At 41.0% G+C, this 18372-nt stretch overlaps 2 pseudogenes; one reads left to right on the top strand and one right to left on the bottom strand.

Annotated features, from left to right (window-relative positions):
* Positions 1 to 18372, bottom strand: part of LOC127673040 (mRNA turnover protein 4 homolog) — a 165286-nt pseudogene that overhangs the window by 131069 nt on the left and 15845 nt on the right.
* Positions 8902 to 10169, top strand: LOC127698022 (arginine/serine-rich coiled-coil protein 2-like; annotated as a pseudogene).

Raw genomic sequence — 18372 nt, 5'->3', positions numbered from 1 at the left:
TTAAGCTTCACTCTCCTAAGTAGCATTCAAGATATGCAAGGTACTCTGCATGCTACCAGAACAGAAACGTAAGCATGGCTATCTCAAAGTTACAAACATTGCAAACTAAAATAGTGACTGGCCTGTAAGCTATTCTGGTGCAGTAGTGGAACAAATGTTATGGATATAATTATATCTCCTGATTATATTTAAAACCCAATCCATGTTACAGAAAGTGTTGTACTTTGAGGCAATGGAGTACTACTCAGCTATTAAAACAATGACTTGCTGAAATTCTTAGGCAAATGGACGGAAGTAGAAAATATCATCCTGAGTGAGGTAAGCCAGTCACATACAATGCACATGGTATGCACTCACTGATAAGTGGATATTAGCCCCAAAGCTTGGAATACCCAAGATACAATTCATAGACCACATGAAGCTCAAGAAGAAGGAAGACCAAAGTATGGATACTTCTGTCCTTCTTAGAAGGGGGAATAAAATACCCACGGGAGGAGATACAAAGTGTGGAGCAGAGACTGAGGAAAAGTCCATCCAGAGACTGCCCCACCTGGGAATCTATATCATACACAGTTATCAAGCCCAGCCACTATTATGAATTCCAAGAAGTACTTTCAGACAGGAGCCTGATGTAGCTGTCTCTTGATAGCCTCTGTCAGAATCTGACAAATACAGAGGCTTGCAGCCAACCATTGGATTGAATACAGGGTCCCCAGTGGAAGATGTAGAGAAAGGTCTGTAGGAGCTGAAGGTGTTTGCAACCCCATAGTAGGAACAATAATATCAACCAACCAAACCCTCCCAGAGCTCACAGGGACTAAACCACCAACCAAAGAGTATATATGTAGTAACCCATGGCTCCACCTTATTTGTAGCAGAGGATGGACTTGTTGGACATCAATGGGAGGAGGGGCCTTTGGTTTTGTGAAGGTTTGATGCCCCAATGTAGGGGAATGGCAAGGCGGGGGAAGTGGGAGTGGTTGGGTGGGTGGAGGAACACACTCATAGAAGCAGGAACAGGGGCGATGGGATAGGAGTTTTGTGGGTTGGACTTGGAAAGGGGATAATATTTGAAATGTAAATAAAGAAAATATCCTATAAAAAGATAAAAGTATATTTCTTTCTATTTAATAACAACCTTTCTATTTTTCCAATGTATTACAAGCATACATAAATATTCATATACATATATAAAATCTAAAATTATAAAATTATGTCAATCTAAAAAACAATTCAAAAAGACAGAAAATGTCTACCGTGATTTTACAACCACATTAATTAGTCACAGATTATGAAAATGTGTGCATAAGATGCTGCCTGCTAGCCGGGCGGTGGTGGCGTATGCCTGTAATCCTAGCACTCTGGGAGGCAGAGGCAGGTGGATTTCTGAGTTCGAGGCCAGCCAGGTCTACAGAGTGAGTTCCAGGACAGCCAGGGCTATACAGAGAAACCCTGCCTCAAAAAAACAAAACAAACAAACAAAAAACCCAAAAAATCAAATCAAAGAATGCTGCCTGCTACTATGTTGTTAATTACAATGATACAACAGCAGGTTCCATTACAGATATAAGATTATCAAATAATTTGTAGGTGATATGTCTTTTGAAATATCAACTAATATAGTATAGTAAAAATTTCATTTGAGTTCTAAAATACTGCAATCTCCTATTGCACAGAAAAATATGCATCAGATTATAAAATCTGAACATAGAAATTTACACACGAAAATATTTTCCATGACGTAATACACATTTTATCCCCCTGAATTTAGGGGAATTAAAATATACAATGAAGTCCCTATATTTACTTTTGACTCAATATATGACTACTCAGATATGAAAGGCTCATAAAATTTCAACCATGTTCACTTCAGATACTGAAGCTTCCAGCACAGAAATCTGAATAGAGCTATTTGCTGAGGAACATTTAATCCTTGAGATGATGAGAATGGAGAACCCAAGATAAATAGAATTATAGAACTGCAGGTGAATTCAACTTCACTTTTTATTTAAACAGAAACTCAAAGCCTCAGATCCTGGTAGAGCATGCTGAAACTGTACTTTAAACAAGCATTTTTCTCTTGTTCAAATTTTGAGGGCTCTCATAGTTTTCCTCATGTAGGAATCATCTTTTAAGATTCAGGCTAAGTTTTAGTGTAAATCACACTACATCAATATAGCCATTTTAGATATGTAATCACTCTCCTATCCCAAACTTCCTCAGTTTCCGATATGCCCAAAAGTATTTTTGATCACACAAACCAGTTTTCCATTAAAACACTTCAACTCATTCTCATCAAAATCTTCGGTCAGTATTCAGATTGTTACTACTAATGCTCTTGTCTTCTGACAGACACCAACTCTAAAATCAATTTGTCACTTTGGATTATATCTACATATGGCATATTTAGAACTTAACCCAAACATCCAAACAGGAAACTCAATATGAGTTCCTTTACCTGTGTGGATTTTCCTTTGGATTGGTTTTTATTGTCACCTATAAAAACTGTTATTGATAAAAATTCTCTCTACATACACCAAGAGGAAGAGGCAAGAAATACTTAAATGCATACCAAATTCAGTAGAATTGCTACACATATCAATTAGTGGCACCAATTGGAAGAGCTGAATTTATGATGTATATTTTGTATAGATATATTCATAAATGTAAGAATAATGGAATACATGTAGACTAAGAGTCAAATGTTTTAAAAGATATAAACAGTCAATTAATAAAAAGAAAAGACAGAGACATCTTCCACAATGGCAACACTGGTAACAACACTGAACCAGTGTGTAATTCTTCTTTTTGCCTCTTAAATATTCACAGCTAACAGAGGAAAAATCTTTTATGATAACCCGTGACAGAGGATTTAAGAAATAGTTGTGGTCAATATCACCTCATACTCTCAAAGAAGTACACATATTCTAATGAATGCATTAACCTAACTGCCTGTTTTATTCATTTATTATCTAGAATATCGAGCATATGACTGTCATCAATAAAATTCCCAATTTGGGCTGTCCACATGTCCTAATGAACAGAGTAATATGGGAAAACATCAAACTCTCAAAGGCCACTGATCATTGTACTTTGTCCTCACAGTTCCTGCAGGAAGAGATCTTATAGAGAGTATGTGAAAGTTACTGAAAGCCTCATGAGAAGTCTATTTGTGGAAGTCACACTGAGCAGGAAGGAATAGGATCATGGCAGAAATGCTGTGAGAACCTGAGGGACAGCTCTGCTGACATCTCTAAATGCCCAATTCATAACAGCAGCTTTGATCATGGTTCACCATGAGATAACTGTAGCCATGGGAAAGCAATGGTCAGGAAGAGGTAGGTCTGTTATGGAGCAATGGACAGAGTGCTGCATATTTCAGTCTTTATCATTGAAACAAGTCGCAAGGACAAAGTACTTTTTCTTTCATAGTAGCATCTTTTTTTTTCGTTTTCTTTTTTTCTTTTCCTTTTTTTTCAATTTTCTATATTCTTTGTTTAAATTCCAAATGATTTCCCCTTTCTTGATTTCCTGCTCCCCATAAGTACCATAAGCCTTCTTTCCTCTGCCCATTCCCCTCCCACTTCTCTGTCCTGGCAATCCCCTACATTGTTGCATAAAGCCTTTCCAGGAAGAGGACACTCTCCTTCCCTCTTGGGAATCATTTGATATGTTAATTGTGTCTTGAGTATTCAAAGTTTCTGGGCTAATTAACATCCACTTATTAGTGACTACATTCTATGTGTATTATTTTGTGATTGGGTTACCTCACTTAGGATGATATTTTCCAGTTCCAACTATTTGCCTAAAAATTTAATGAATTCATTGTTTTTAATTGCTGAGTAGTATTCCATTGTGTAAATATACCACATTTTCTGTATCCATTCCTCCACTGAGGGACATCTGGGTTCTTTCCAGCTTCTGGCTATTATAAATAAGGCCGCTATGAACATAATGGAGCATTTGTCCTTATTGCATGCCAGGGAATCCTCTGGGTAAATGCCCAGGAGAGGTATAACAGGGTCCTCCAGAAGTGTCATGCCCAGTTTTCTTAGGAACCACCAGACTGATTTCCAGAGTGGTTGTACCAGCTTGCAATCCCACCAGCAGTGGAGGACTGTTCCTCTTTCTCTACATCCTTGCCAACACCTGCTGTCTCCTGTTTATTTTTATTCGATATATTCTTTATTTACATTTCAAGTGAGTTTTCCTTTCCTGGATGCCACCCTTCCTGAGAGTCCCATAAGCCCTCTTCCCTACCCCTGTTACCAAATCCACCCCTTCCCACTTCCATGTTCTGGTATTCCCTGACACTGTTGTACTGAGCTTTTCCAGGACTGGGGGCCACTTCTTCCTTCTACTTGGGCATCATTTGATATGTGCATTGTGTCTTGGGTATTCCAAGCTTCTGGTCTAATATCCACTTATCAGTGAGTGCATACCATGAGTGTTCTTTTGAGACTGGGTTACCTCACTTAGGGTGATATTTACCAGTTCCAACCATTTGCCTAAAAATTTAATGAAATCATTGTTTTTAATTGCTGAGTAGTATTCCGTTGTGTAAATATACCACATTTTCTGAATCCGTTCCTCCACTGAGGGACATCTGGGTTCTTTCCAGTTTCTGGCTATTATAAATAAGGCTGCTATGAACATAGTGGAGCATGTGTCTTTGTTGCATGCCAGGGTAATCCTCTGGGTATATGCCCAAGAGTAGTATGGCAGGGTCCTCTGGAATGTCATGCCCAGTTTTCTGAGGAACCGCCAGACTGATTTCCATAGTGGTTGTACCAGCTTGCAATCCCACCAGCAGTGGAGGAGTGTTCCTCTTTCTCCACATCCTCATCAACACCCGCTGTCTCCTGAGTTTTTAACCTTAGCCATTCTGACTGGTGTGAGGTTAAATCTCAGGATTGTTTCAATTTGCATTTCCCTAATGACTAATGATGTTGAACATTTCTTTTATATATATTTTTTTTTCTATATTCTTTGTTTACATTCCAAATGATTTCCCCTTTCCCAGTTCTTTTATATATATATATATATATATATATATATAAATTATATATATATATATATGTATATATATAAAATATATATGTATATATATTTTTCTATATTCTTTCTTTACATTCCAAATGATTTCCCCTTTTCCAGTTCCCCCCTCCCCATATGTCCCATAAGCCTTCTTTTCTCCACCCATTCTCCCAATTACCTCCCTCCTTTTTCTCTGTCCTGGTACTCCCCTACAATGCTAGATCAAGCCTTTCCAGGATCAGGACCCTCTCCTTACTTCTTCATGGGAGTCATTTGTTATGCTTATTGTGCCTTGGGTACTCAGAGCTTCTGGGCTAATTAATATCCACTTATCAGGGATTGCATTCCATGTGTATTCTTTTGTGATTGGGTTACCTCACTTAGGATGGTATTTTCCATTTCCAACCATTTGCCTAAAAATTTCATGAATTCATTGTTTTTAATTGCTGAGTAGTATTCCATTGTGTAAATATACCACATTTTCTGTATCCATTCCTCCACTGAGGGACATCTGGGTTCTTTCCAGCTTTTGGCTATTATAAATAAGGCTGCTATGAACGTAATGGAGCATGTGTCCTTATTGCATGCCTGGGAATCCTTTGGGTATATGCCCAGGAGAGGTATAGCAGGGTCCTCCAGAAGTGTCATGTCCAGTATTCTGAGTAACCACCAGACTGATTTCCATAGTGGTTGTACTAGCTTGCAATCCCACCAGCAGTGGAGGAGTGTTCCTCTTTCTCCACACCCTTGCCAACACCTGCTGTCTCCTGAGTTTTTAACCTTAGCTATTCTGACTGGTGTGAGGTGAAATCTCAGAGTTGTTTTGATTTGCATTTCCCTAATGACTAATGAAGTTGAGCATTTTTAAGATGCTTCTCCACCATCCGAAATTCTTCAGGTGAAAATTCTTTGTTTCACTATGTACTCCATTTTTTTTAATAGGGTTATTTGGTTTTCTGGGGTCTAACTACTAGAGTTTTTGGTATATATTGGATATTAGCCCTCTATCTGATGTAGGGTTGGTGAAGATCTTTTCCCAATTTGTTGGTTGCTGATTTGCCCTTTTGATGGTGTCCTTTGCCTTACAGAAACTTTGTAATTTTATGAAGTCCCGTTTGTCAATTCTTGCTCTTAGAGCATAAGCTATTGGTGTTCTGTTCAGGAACTTTCCCCCTGTACCGATGTCCTCAAGAGTCTTCCCCAGTTTCTTTTCTATTAGCTTCAGAGTGTCTGGCTTTATGTGGAGGTCCATGATCCATTTGGAGTTGAGCTTAGTACAAGGAGACAAGGATGGATCAATTCGCATTCTTCTGCATGCTGACCTATAGTGAACCAGCACCATTGTTGAAAAGGCTATCTTTTTTCCATTGGATATTTTCTGCCCTTTTGTCGAGGATCAAGTGGCCAACACCAATAGCGTATGCTCTAAGATCAATTGACAAATGGGACCTCATAACATTGCCAAGTTTCTGTAAGGCAAAGGACACCATCAAAAGGACAAATCGGCAACCAACAAATTGGGAAAAGATCTTCACCAATCCTACATCAGATAGAGGGCTAATATCCAATATATATAAAGAACTCAAGAAGTTAGACTCCAGAAAACCAAACAACCCTATTAAAAATGGGGTACAGAGTTAAACAAGGAATTCTCACCTGAAGAACTTCAGATGGCAGAGAAAGATCTTAAAAAATGCTCAACTTCATTAGTCATTAGGGAAATCAAATCAAAACAACCCTGAGTTTTCACCTTAAACCAGTCAGAATGGCTAAGATTAAAAATTCAGGAGACATCAGGGGTTGGAAAGGATGTGGAGAAAGAGGAACACTCCCCCACTGCCGGTGGGGTTGCAAATTGGTACAACCACTCTGGAAATCAGTCTGGTGGTTCCTCTGAAAACTGGGCACCTCACTTCCAGAAGATCCAGCTATACCACTCCTGGGCATATACCCAGAAGATTCCCCAGCATGTAATAAGGATCCATATTCCACTATGTTCATAGTAGCCCTATTTATAATTGCCAGAAGCTGGAAACAACCCAGGTATCACTCAACAGAAGAGTGGATGCAAAAAATGTGGTATATATACACAATGGAGTACTATTCTGCCACAATGAAACAATGAATTCATGAAATTTGTAGGCAAATGGATGGAGCTGGAGAACATCATACTAAGTGAGGTAACCCAGACTCAAAAGGTGAATCATGTTATGCACTCACTAATAAGTGAATATTAACCTAGAAAACTGGAATACCCAAAACATAATCCAAACATCACATGAGGCACAAGAAGAACGGAGGAGTGACCCCTTGTTCTGGAAAGACTCAGTGAAGCAGTGTAGGGCAAAACCAGAATGGGGAAGTGGGAAGGGTTGGGTGGGAGGACAGGGGGAGAGAAGGGGGCTTATGGGACTTTTGGGGAGTGGGAAGGCTAGAAAAGCAGAAACAATTGGAAATGTAAATAAAAAATATATCGAATTTAAAAAATGGAAAGAAAAAAAAGGATGGGATCCTGTAACCTGGGACGGAGCTGTGTGGCAGGACACCATGAGGCTGGGAACTTTGAACTTTCAGATTCTCAAGGGCTTATATCACCCAAAGTAATCGACTTTCCACCCTCCTTATAAGATGCACCCCTCTCCATACCCCTTGAAGTATTGGCTTTCTACCTCTGACTGAGGAAATTAATCCTTCATTGTCTTCAGTGACTTTATAATTGTTATTGTTTGTTATCTTCAATGCAGCAAATTTTATCTTGCTCTCCTCTCTTTTACCCTGGAGAACAAGATGTTTTATCCATAGAAGGCTTAGCCTATATTTAATTAAATATCACCACCTCCAAAGATCTGAATTTGTAATGTGTTTTCTCACTTCAAATGTTTAGGTATGGGACTTGAATACCTGAGGTTTCCAAGACTTTTATAATGAAGGAGTGTTGGATTTTGTCAAATGCTTTCTCAGTATCTAATGAGATGATTGTGTGTTTTTTTCCTTGAGTTTGTTTATATGGTGGATTATATAAATGGATTTCCATATATGGAACCATCGTGCATTCCTGGGATGAAGACTACTGGATCATGGTGAATGATCATTTTGATGTGTTCTTGGATTTTTTTGCAAGAATTTTGCATCAATATTCATAAAGGAAATTGCTCTGAAGTTCTCTTTCTATGTTGGGCCTTTGTGTGATTTAGGTATAAGCATAATTGTGGCTTCATAGAACAAATTGGGTAGCATTCCTTTTGTTTCTATTTTGTGGAATAATTTGAAGAGTATTGGAATTAGGTCTTCATTGAAGGTCTGATAAAATTCTGCACCAAACCCACAGAAAAAACCACACAATCATCTCATTAGATACTGAGAAAGCATTTGACAAAATCCAACACTCCTTCAGGGTAAAAGTCTTGGAAACAGCAGGAATTCAAGTCCCATATCTAAACATAGTGAAGGGAATATACAGGAAACCAGTAGCCAACATCAAACTAAATGAAGAGAAATTAGAAGCAATTCCACTAAAATCAGGGAGTTGACAAGGCTGCCTACTCTCCTCCTACCTATTCAATATAGTACTTGAAGTCCTAGCCAGAGCAATTAGACAACAAGGAAGTCAAACGGATAAAAATTGGAAAGGAAGAAGTCAAAATATCACTATTAGCAGACGATATGATAGTCTACTTAAAATTCCACCAGTGAACTCCTAAACCTGATAATGAACTTCATCAAGATGGCTGGATATACAATAAACTCAACCAAATCAATAACCTTCCTCTACTCAAAGGACAAACGGGCTGAGAAAGAAATTAGGGAGTACTGTTGAGTGTGGGTAAGCGGAAGCACCAATTTAGCAGCTGGGACTAAAAAGCAATGGTGGCTATTGATACAGAATGAGATTAGGCCCAGAAAAGACATCACCAGATAGAGAAAAGAAAAAAAGAGTAGTCAAATATATCTATTTTTTCAGTAGCCTCAAAACATCATTTTTCAAAGTTGAGGTCAAGGTCAAGAGAAAGAAAACAAAAATTAGTTAATGATGGAAGCAAGCACAGGAGCCTGAGCAGAAGCAGAGTCAAGAATCCAAAGATAAGGCCTCTAAGAGACACAAGTCTGAGGAGCACAATGACAAAGAACACTCTACTGACAAAGGAAGAGAATGATTAAATTCATCTGGGAATGGTGAGGACAGACACAAACACAAAGAAAGGAAGTCATCATGGGGCAGAAGTTAGATCATGTTAAAGACTCTATAGCAGTAGAAACAGGGAAAGGAAGAAGTCTTGCTCAAGAAGTAGGGATTGGAAAATCAATCCCAACCCAGAAGCAGAGGCAGGAAGATGTCACCATCTAGAAGCAGATATAGAAAAAGAAGGATCAGAACATTCTCCTGATTAAGATCCATACACAGGCATAGGACTAGAACCAGGAGCAGAATATGCAGTTGAAGTCAAGATAGAAGAGGATAAAAAAAAACCAAGAAGATTTAGCAGAAGCCTAAGCCAGACACCTAGTCCAACTCCCTTCGGAGGCAGAAACACAGCAATTTACCCATGAAGATTAGCTAGATGAAAAAGGACAAAGAAACTATAAGAACAAAAAATGAAATGGTCAAAATCAGAAACAACAAGAAATGGCTGCAGTGGCTGCAGCAACTGGAGGCAGTGTTGAAATCAGGAACCCAGGTTACCCAGGTTACTCCTCAGATAGCTATGGCTGCCCAAATAGTGGCCCTGGAAGCTAAAGCCTTGGCAGAGACAGGTATAGCAGCAGAGCCCAGTTACTATAACCCAGCAGCTGTGAATCCAGTGAAATTTGCTGAGCAAGAGAAAGAGAGGAAAATGCTCTGGCAAGGCAAGAAAGAAGGCAACAAATCTCAGTCTGCTGAAATCTTAAAAAAATGAATTTTGGAAACAAGGACCAAAATGTCAAATTTAGGAAGTTAATGGGCATTAAGAGTGAAGATGAAGTTGGCTATAGCTCCATTGATAAAGAAAGTTAAAAGACTTTGAAGCAACAAGAAGTTTTTTTTGAAATCTTGATGCTCAGTATGATTGCAAACCCACACACAAAGAGAAACAGGTTTGGGTTTCACATCTTCAATGTGTGAAGTTTGGACAATATCCATTTGGACTTTATAGACTTGGTCTGATGTTAGGACCTTGTTCACCAAACAGCTAGTATTATAACTGACTTGGGTGTTGCATTGACATTAATTTATTGAAAAATATTACTTTTTTGTAAATATCAGATCAGTGATACTGGTGTCAGTGTTGTAATCAGGTTGAACCCACTTCTATTAAACTTGACAGGACTCTAGAAGGACAATAGTTTTTAGTTCATGAATTCTACTTTTCAAATATATTAAAGCTTTGGGTGGGATAAAATCTCATACATAGATTTTCTCGTGTCCCCTGTCTTCTATACTTTTGACTTAACCTAGCACAGTTATTTCCATTTCTTGAAAAATGAAGCCAACGTTTCTGTAGATGTCCTTTAGAAGGTCTGGCCATGTGGCACATAATCCTGCACACAAGCTGGGCAGTGATGATAAGAAATGGAAAGGGGATAAGACTTGAAATGTGAATAAAGAAAATATGCAATTGAAAAAAGGGAATTAGGGAAGTGACACCCTTCACAATAGTCACAAATAACATAAAATACCTTGGTGTGACTCTAACCAAGCAAGTGAAAGATCTGTGTGATAAGAACTTGGAGTCTCTGGAGAAAGAACTCAAAGATGGAAAGATCTCACGTGCTTGTGGATTGGCAGGATTAATATAGTAAGACTAGCCATCTTACTGAAAGAGACCTACAGAGTCAGTGCAATCCCCACCAAAACACCAACTCAATTCTTCATAGAGTTAGAAAGAGCAATTAGCAAATTCATTAAGAATAACAAAAAGCCCAGGAGAGTGAAAACTATTTTCAACAATAAAAGAATTTCAGGGGGAATAACCATCCCTGACATCAAGTTGTATTACAAAGCAATAATGACAAAAATTGCATGGTATTGATACAGAGACAGGAAGGTATGATAAGGAACAAAATTGAAGATCCAGAAATGAACCCACACACCTATGGCCACTTGATCTTAGACAAAGGAGCTAAAAAACATCCGGTGGAAAAAAGACAGCATTTTTAACAAATGGTGCTGGGTCAACTGGAGATCTGCATGCAAAAAATGCAAATCAACCTATTCTGATCTCCTTGTACAAAGCTCAAGTCTAAGTGGATCAAGGACCTTCACATGAATCCAGATACATTGAAGCTTATAGAGGAGAAAGTGGGGAAGAGCCTTGAATATGTCAGCACAGGGAAAAATTTCCTGTACAGAAGAGCACCAATGGCTTATCCTCTAAGAACAAGAATCGATGAAAGTGACCTCATAAAATTGCAAAGCTCCTGTAAGGCAAAGGACACTGTCAACAGGAAAAAATGGAAGCCAACAGATTGGGAAAAGATCTTTACCAATCCTGATACATACATCTGATAGAGGGCTAATATCCAATGTATACAAAGAACCTTAGAAGTGAGACTCTAGAGTCAATTAAAACTGTTAAAAAATGAGGTACACAATGATACAGAGAATTCTCGACTGAGGAAACTTGAATGGCTGTGAAGCACATAAAAAAATGTTCTATATCCTTAGTTATCAGGGAAATGCAAATCAAAACGATCCTGAGATTCCACCTCACACCAGTCACAAAGGCTAAGATGAAAAACTCAGGGGACAGCAGATGTTGTCAAGGATGCAGAGAAAGAGAAACACTCCTCCATTGCTGGTGGTATTGCAAGTTGGGACAACCAATCTGGAAATCAGTTTGGAGCTTCATCAGAAAATTAGACATAGTACTACCTGAGGACCCAGGTATATCACTCCTGGGCATATACCCAGAAGATGCTCCAACATGTAATAAGGACACATGCTCCACTATGTTCATAGAAGCCTAATTTATAATAGCCAGAAGCTGGAAAGAAACCAGATGTCCTTCAACATAGTAGTGGATAAAAAAAAAAGGTATATTTACACAATGGAATACTACACAGCTATTAAAAACAACAACTTCATGAAATTCTCAGGTTTTCAAGTTTTCTCTTGAGAAAAGCTGGCATGGATAGCAGTCACACTCAGAATGAAAATTTTAAATCCCATTCATTTTCCTTCAAATTTCATGGTTTCCTTGTTTTTAATAGCTGAATGATATTTCAGTTTGTAAATATGCCACATTTTCCTAATCCATTTTTCAGTTGAAGTCCATCCTGGTTGTTTTCTGTTTATGGCTTTTACAAATAAAGGGTACATCTCCCCACTCTTGGGCATTTTGAATAAGGGTATCCTCAATGAATCCTACAAGCCTCTCACATCCCAGGTCTATGGGAATTTCTAGAGGTTCCCCTTACCCTACCCCACCCCCACAGCTGCATATTTCCATTCATTTTTCAGGCCCTCTGGGCTTCTCTCCTGTCTCCCCTCAAACCTGATCCTGCTCCATTTTCCCTCCCCTCTCCACCCAGGTCCCTGCATTCCTCTGCCTCCTGGGATTATTGTGTTCCCCTTTCTTTTTCTTTTCATTTTCTTTTCCTTTTCCTTTTCCTTATCCTTTTCTTTTTCTTTTTCTTTTTGTTTTTCTTTTTCTTTTTCTTTTTCTTTTTCTTTTTCTTTTTCTTTTTCTTTTTCTTTTTCTTTCTTTTTCTTTTTCTTTTTCTTTTTCTTTTCTTTTCTTTCTTTCTTTCTTTCTTTCTCTCTCTCTCTCTCTCTCTCTTTCTTTCTTTCTTTCTTTCCTTCTTTCTTTTTTTTTTTTTGGTTTTTCTAGATAGGGTTTCTCTGTGTAGCTCTGGCTGTGCTGAAACTCACTCTATAGACCAGGCTGGCCTCCAACTGAGAAATCCTTCCTCTGTCTCCCTGGGATTAAAGGCTTGCACCACCACTGCCCAGCTGGGTGCCCCTTTCTAAACAAGGTTGAAGCATGCTCTCTTGGGCCTTCAGTATTGTTAAACTTCTTATGGACTGTGGGTTGTATCTTGGGGATTCTTTACATTTTGGTTAATATCCACTTATCAGTGAGTACATACTTTGAATGTCCCTTTAGGTGTGGGTTATCCCAGTCAGGATGATATTTTCTTTTATTTTTTTATTGAATATATTCTTCATTTACATTTCAAATGATATATCCTTTCCTTGTTTCTGCCCTCCCAGAAATCCCTCAATCCATCCTCCCTCCCACTGCCTCCCAGAAGCTGCCCCTCAACCCAACCCACTCCCACCTACACCCTCTCCATTTCACCATGCTGGGGCATCTATTAAACCTTCATAGGACCAAGGACCTTTCCTCCCATTGATGCCCAACAAGTCATTCCTCTACCACAATTTCACTTGGAACCATTCATAACCCTTGATTGATGGCTTAGTCCCTGGGAGCCCTTGGGCGTCTGATTGGCAGTCATTGGCGTTCTTCCCACGAGTAGGCAAACCCCTTCAGCTCCTCCAATCCTTCATCTAGCTTCTCCCTTGGGACCCCACGCTCAGCACAATGGTTGGGTGCTAGCATCAGCCTCTATCTATAAGGCTCTGACAGGGTCCCTCAGGAGACAGCCATATCAGGCTCCTTTCAGCAAGCACTTTTTGGCATTCACAATAGTGTCATTGTTTGGTGACATTATAGGATGAATCCCCAGGTAGGACAGTCTTTTTGAGCATTTGAGCTAATATCCACTTATCAGTGAGTGCATACTGTGTGTGTTCTTTTGTGATTGGTTTACCTTAGTCAGGATGGCACTTTCTAGTTCTATCCATTTGCCTAACAATTTCATGAATTCATTCTTTTTAGTAGCTGAGTAGTACTCCATTGCATAATTATACCATTTTTTTGTATCCATTTCTCTTTGGAAAGACATCATCTGGGTTCTCTCAAGCTTCTGGCTATTATAAATAAGGCTTCTATGAACATAGTGAATCATGTGTCCTTATTACCAACTTGCAATCCCACCAGCAGTGGAGGAGTGTTCCTCTTTCTCAACAGGAGAAAGATGATTAGCAACAGAGGGGTTCTAATCATCACAGACTTGGGGGTCTACTGAGAAGCTGACAAAGGGAACAACATGCTAGATTTAGAAGGTTGACTGGCTAGGAGGAGGAGGAGAGGGTCTGCTGGCAAGGTTGGGTTTAGACAAGTGAGGGGAGCAAATGAAGTAGAGGCTCCCCACTTAGCTAGAAGATCCCTTCCAAATAAGGGGACAGGACACACTGGTATTACCAAACAGGAAGGGTGAGAGGAACACCCCTAAAAATGCAACAAAGTAGTGGTGTTTGGTGAGGAAGGTAAGGTTGTCCTCCTACAATGACAACAGGGGAACAAGAATGAAAGGTGAGTTCCCAAAACTACATCAGGACTGAATAAGTGGTCCCAGAGTCCAAGTGGAAGGAGATGGGCTGCCCAGATACCATGATGACTACCCCGGCTCTCTGGTGGTGATGGAAGCAGTCGGATCAAGGGAGCTCAAGCCTCTTCAGTCATCCATAGGCAAGCCTAGATCATCAGCTGGAGGGCTACCTGAGAGTGATGTCCCTCTGTCCTGAGTCGCACAGGACAAGTGATAGCCCAATAACCCTCTTCATGACACCTAGGTCACGGCCCTTTTGGATTGCAAGGGTTAGGACAAGCCTTCATCCAATGACCTTGTTGATCACTTTTGTAGCAGGACCCTGGTGGTCCCTGAGCCTTAGAAGCCCAGGAAGCCTGGGCAGTGTCTGGGGATGGTCACACAGCCTTTGCCAGCATATGGTACTTTTGTCTGCAGGCCTCTTCATCTCTCTGATGCTACACTTTGCAGGTCAGTGCTAAGACTCCTTCCTGTGGAGGTAGGGGTTCCCTCTCCAAATGTCAGAGTTTGGCTTTAAAATGTCAGGGTAGCTCTGGGAAAAGAAGTATGTCATCAGGAATTGCTTACCTTCTGGGTTTTCAGGGTCTAAATTAGTATGTTGTAAAAGGGTCTTTGTAATGGGCTCTAAAAATCAAGACTGGTTTTCTTGTTTATCTTGGATGACCTCTTGGAGTTTTTCAAAATTTGCTGATTTTAAAGCGGCTCTACAGAGACCAGCCAGGAGGCATGTTATGAATCTACCTCTGGCTAAAATAACACCTAGGGAATTATAACTCCATTGAGCATCCTGGTCAGGTACTATCTCAGATCTGATTGGATATGTTGGATTTGTTTGATGAGTCATATCTGCATGTATTCTAGGGAAGGAGTCTGGAGAGGTCGAGCAAGGAAAGGTCAAGCTAAGATTGAGTAATACACTGAAATTCTTTAATGGAGGACGAAGAGTTAGAGGTGTAGGATCACAGTCTGTGTTCTATTTGGGAAAGTTCACTTAGTGAGAAAAGGACATGTACTCTGATTGGACCATCTGCCCCAGCAACTTCCCTTAAAGGAAGGACTGCTGCTGGGTTGGGTTGGGTGGGGGAGGGGAGAAGTAGGGGGTTTAACTGTAGACTTAGGTGTGGTGGGAGGGCTGAAAGTAGGTACAGTGTGGAATGATTGGAGTGGTCTGCAGCTGGGCCAGGAGGAGAGGAGGAGTCTGGAGAGGTCAAGCAAGGAGGCTCTGGGGAAGTCTGGTGAGAAGAGGAAGCTGAGGAGGCTGGGGTCTTAGGCCAGGTTGCAGAGACAAGTCTGCAGTGGTAAGGGGTGGTTCTTTAACTGGATTGAGGACTGTGGTGTCATCCTGTAGAGGTTGCATAGCTAGAAGAAGTTGGCAGTACAAGAATTGCAGAGAGAGGGTTTGGACCGAAGATAGGTAAAAGTTTGAGCATAAAGGACCTCTTTCCATTTATTGGACCACTGGCAGTACACGTGAAGATCCCTTAAAATGACAGAATCAAATGTGCCATTAAGTGTCTGTTTGCAGCTGTTGTCTAATGGGTATTGATCTCAGACCTCAGGGTGTTAGTTTTAGAGATTTGAGATTTTCCAGGAGACATCTCAGAAGAAAACCTTGAGGTATGGCTGAAGGTGACAGATACTCACTGGGTGTGGGGATGTTACTGAACTATTCCTACACACATTCTGAGAAAAAAATCAATAACTAATACAAACAAACAGTCAATCTAGACAAACAGGGTTGTCACAGGTATGCTAGTGGCTATGTGAGACCAGGACTCACAGGAAAAAACGATTTACCTAAGCTTAGGACTCCTCTATAGCAAAAAGAGAAAACCGCTTCATGAGTAGGGTTTCTGAGAGGGAGGGGTCACCCAAGGGTTGAAGTCATGACCTGGGGTGTCGGCTGGAAGGCTGGTCATAGGGACCCTGGAAAGTCCATCCCCTGAGCCCATAGAGGGTGGCCGAATCTCTTTGGAGAAGGGGCCCTGCCCTGGAAAACCTTACCAATCTGCTGGTGCCTGTGTGAAGGTTTTGGTGATCTGGTGGCAGGAAAAGTGAGCCTATGCAGCTTGTTGACCTGTCCGGATGAGGTCCTGCGGGGTTTAACCCACGTGGCAGAGGCCAGACCGCTTGGTGGAGTCCTGTGCGCCCTGCAGCAGCAGTGGGGGTGGTGCTTGCAGTGGAGCTGCAAAACTGCCTGGGTGGTCACGAGCGAGTTTCAGCCTCAATGTTAGATGAAAAGCAGAGTACTCCTGGACAGATCACTCCAAGCCAGCACAGTGCTCACATGGGAGGTCTTTACTGAAAGAGGAACTCTTAAAGAGGGGGTGAAGGAAAGAACAGAGAGAGAGAGAGAGAGAGAAAGAGAGAGCTATTGTTCGGGGTCCATGACTGTTATCTGAGCCATGATGTAGGTAACACAAGTAGTGTCGTGCAGGTAATGCAGGTAAAATTAATAACACAAGAGCTGGAGGCATGGGGTGGTTGCTGTGGCAACAGAGAAAGGTCTTGTCGCCTAGGGATGATGTCATCACTGGGTTCAGAGGCTGGCTATAAACAGCTTCTGGTGTTCCTGGATGGTTCCGATGCTAACAGTGATCAAGAGGACACACTAAGTAAGGGTTGGTAATGGCATCTCAGACAAAGTCCCAGTGCTGCTCAGTCCTTTTGGCAAAGGACGCATAGTGGGAAGGAGTGAGCCTCTGCCAAAAGGCAATCCTGATAGACCCATTCTGACAAGGTTCAGAGCTGTGGTGCAATATACCAGCGTAGGGATCTTTCACTATTTGCTAATTCATTGCAGAATCATTTAATAAATCCCATATTGCAAGCACCATAGATACAGAACTAAATTCTAGTCCTAAAGAAGCTAAAGGGCCACTGGGTTGGAGATGTCATTGTGGTTCTGTCGTTCACAAGAAGTAAATGTTTCCATAGCTCTTATTGGACAGCTGTGAAAAAGTGATGAGTGAGCCTCTATTCTGACATCTCCACGTCATTCACTGACATCATCCCAATTCTGGAGAGAAGGTTTAGAGAAGACTCATGCCCTGGATTGCAGTCAGTTGTCTGCACGTTGCATCCCTGTACTCAACCACTGGAGCCCTGGACAGATCCCTGCTGCTCAGATGCTGAACTTCAGGCAGAGTGAGCCCACCTTCTGGGACCTGATCATGACTTCGCTCAGCTCTGGCACCAAGGGTGAGACATAGAATGAACAGCCACAGGGGCACCAACCATGAGTACCAGGAGAATAATAGAAAATCAGAAACGCAGAGTATTGGGAGCAGAGTCTGAGACAGAGAGGGGGCTCTGAATGAAGGAAAGGGGGGCAAGACAAGAAACAGGGGGGGGGAGAGAGAGAGAGAGAGAGAGAGAGAGAGAGGGGGGGGGGAGAGAGAGAGACTCTGATCTCCTGCCTGATGCAGGGTGTCTTGGTGTCTGCAGTCAGCCCATCTCACTGTCACGTCTGACTCTCCACTCCTGTGTATGTCAATCACAGTGTACCAGTGTCAGCCTCTGCCCATGTCCCCGCCTCTTCCTTCAGCTCTGTGGCTTCACTGTTGATATGATTATTCACTGTTTATAATGTCTTTATTCTTCATATTCTTTTGTATATATTTGTTTCTTTGGAAATTCCATATATACTTATCTTATTTACCCTTTCCTCCCAAACTCCTCCTAGATTTACCTCGTCTCAAATTCCCATCTAATTCTTGTACTGTTTGATCATCTTCCTTTCTGTCTTCCTCTCTGTCTTCCTGTCTGTCTACCAGGAGAGCTTCCTCCATCAGCTGCAGTGGGGCAGCTTTGACTGAATGAGGAAAGAAGAGGAGTGAATCCTTTCTGAAAATCTCATCTTCCAAAAGGAGAGACATTGGGATAGTTGAACTTGATTAGGTGAAAGCCAAGGACAGCATGAAGAAATCTTTCTGCAATGCACCACGCTCAAAATTTGGT

Source organism: Apodemus sylvaticus, chromosome 1, assembly GCF_947179515.1.
Source record: "Apodemus sylvaticus chromosome 1, mApoSyl1.1, whole genome shotgun sequence".
In the NCBI taxonomy this organism is placed as follows: domain Eukaryota; kingdom Metazoa; phylum Chordata; class Mammalia; order Rodentia; family Muridae; genus Apodemus; species Apodemus sylvaticus.
The sequence above is the reverse complement of the archived record's forward strand: the minus strand, read 5'-3'. Positions and strand labels throughout refer to the sequence as shown.